Here is a 2,083-nt window from a genome sequence, read left to right as displayed (position 1 = left end):
ATATATATATATATATAAAATCGTATAGCCTATATTAAACTTATTTATATCTACATACACGTTGTAATCGTGTAAACACGTGCGCGCATACCATACGTTTGTTGTCTATATAAACTGCAGGCTGTATTTCGCACGTGTGTATGTACTTCAGAGACAATATGTACGTAGTATATCGATGAGACAGACCCGGATAGCGTATATACCTGTAAGGATTATTTCTTTCATTGTTATCATACGCAGGATGTTAACAGTAATAATAACGTCGACAGTAACAATAACAATTAATGATAACAATAGTAGTAATAATTTAGCACACACGCAGTCGGTTCTTGGCGATGATTCCAAGCGGACAATGCATACAATAAAATTTGTGATAAACGGGAATTGGACATTTGTCTGTGCTTTGCAAAAAAAAAAAAAGAAAAAGATTCATGACTTTGTCGAGAAATTTTATAACGTATACGCGCCCACAAAGTATGTGATCTAGTGTTGCGACACCACCGGTCCAACGTATTCGATTTATCTCTGGCTTTCAGTTTTAAACCTCTGGGGAAAGTAAATGACGCCATTTAATCAATCGCACCGGGAAGGAGCGGATTAAATGTAGCTTGCGTTTTTATCGAGCTTGTTGGACAAAAAAAGGTAAATCGCGGTCATTTGCGGCGAAAAATTACGAGGAACACAAATATTACATTTGACGTCGATTCCACTGATACAGAAAATCAGTCATTTAAACGTATTGAAATTCCAAATCATTATTTGTATCATTGAAAAACAAAGGTGAAATATCCTTCATAAAAACTGAAACACGTCATATTTATACAGAAAATTTGTAACTTAAGTCATTAAAAGAATGTACGATGGGAACATATTTTATATCCCGCGCTAGCTATTCAATTATTCGCATAAAAGAAAACAAAGCTTAATGTAAGGGCGTCCTGAAAAAGATATACAGAGTAATTATTTAAAAATGCGAATATTTTTAATTATTTTGACAGAGAAGAAATACAATTCGTTCTTAAGTCTAATGTCAATTTTATTTTTGCAAAATTGTAAAACAACTATTTTATTTCCTTAATTTTTTGCATTAAATATTTGAAATATGCGATCAAATATTGAGAATATTTATTATTGTAAGATATATCGATACTTCGTATATTTGATTTTTCGATTAAGAAAAATGATAAAAATGATAAAATGTTATTCGCATGTGCTTTCTCGTGATTACATCCAAAAGGATATCAGAAATCATTATTGCTATATTATAGAGAATAGATGAAATGAATAAATTTTTTTAATCGAACGTTATGACCGGTTTTTGAATGCAGTTACGAACAAATCGAGTAGTTGTACTTGTGCGCTCTTTGTACAAATATCCCGTAACGTGATCATATCAATGTAACTTAGACTTATAACACATACGTACATTATACAGCTATACATACTGGACGCGCAATATTAAGAAGCTCTTGTATGTTAAATAAACCGAGATTAAATAAAATTGTTGATATGTGATGTTGTAATCGGAAATTCGATACAAAATATGAGACTTTTCATAATTTTTTTCTTTTTTTCTTTGGCGAACGCCATTGGAATTATGTACATCGCCGTATCATTAATAAAAATAAATATAATACGGCTTTCTTATCAAATATATATTTATTTATCCATTTCTAATTTATCGCAAATTTTTTTGTATTAAAAAAAGATATTAAAATATTATTGATGAGATAATATTAAAATCTTTAATAATATTCAGTTGATATAAATTTTTTTTCTCTCTTTATCTTCCTTTTAAGAATTGAAGATACTTTAATAAAACAATTTTTTTGTAAAAATTATTTTTACTATATGCGTATTGCTCTCTGCCGTTATCTAGGAGAAGCCCTTTGTGTTTATCTTACAATTTCTCCCAGTTCCATTTCCAGCAGATTGCGAATCTGCCAGCTGTACGTACACACATACTCATTGAAGATACCTACTATTTCGACTGTTAATACATTTCTAATATATTCTCTCGTGTCTTTCAGATATATTATATTTAATTTAACAGAATACATATATATATATATATATATATATA

This window comes from Atta colombica, unplaced genomic scaffold (genome assembly GCF_001594045.1).
Source record: "Atta colombica isolate Treedump-2 unplaced genomic scaffold, Acol1.0 scaffold126, whole genome shotgun sequence".
NCBI lineage: Eukaryota > Metazoa > Arthropoda > Insecta > Hymenoptera > Formicidae > Atta > Atta colombica.
This window is presented reverse-complemented; position numbering follows the sequence as displayed.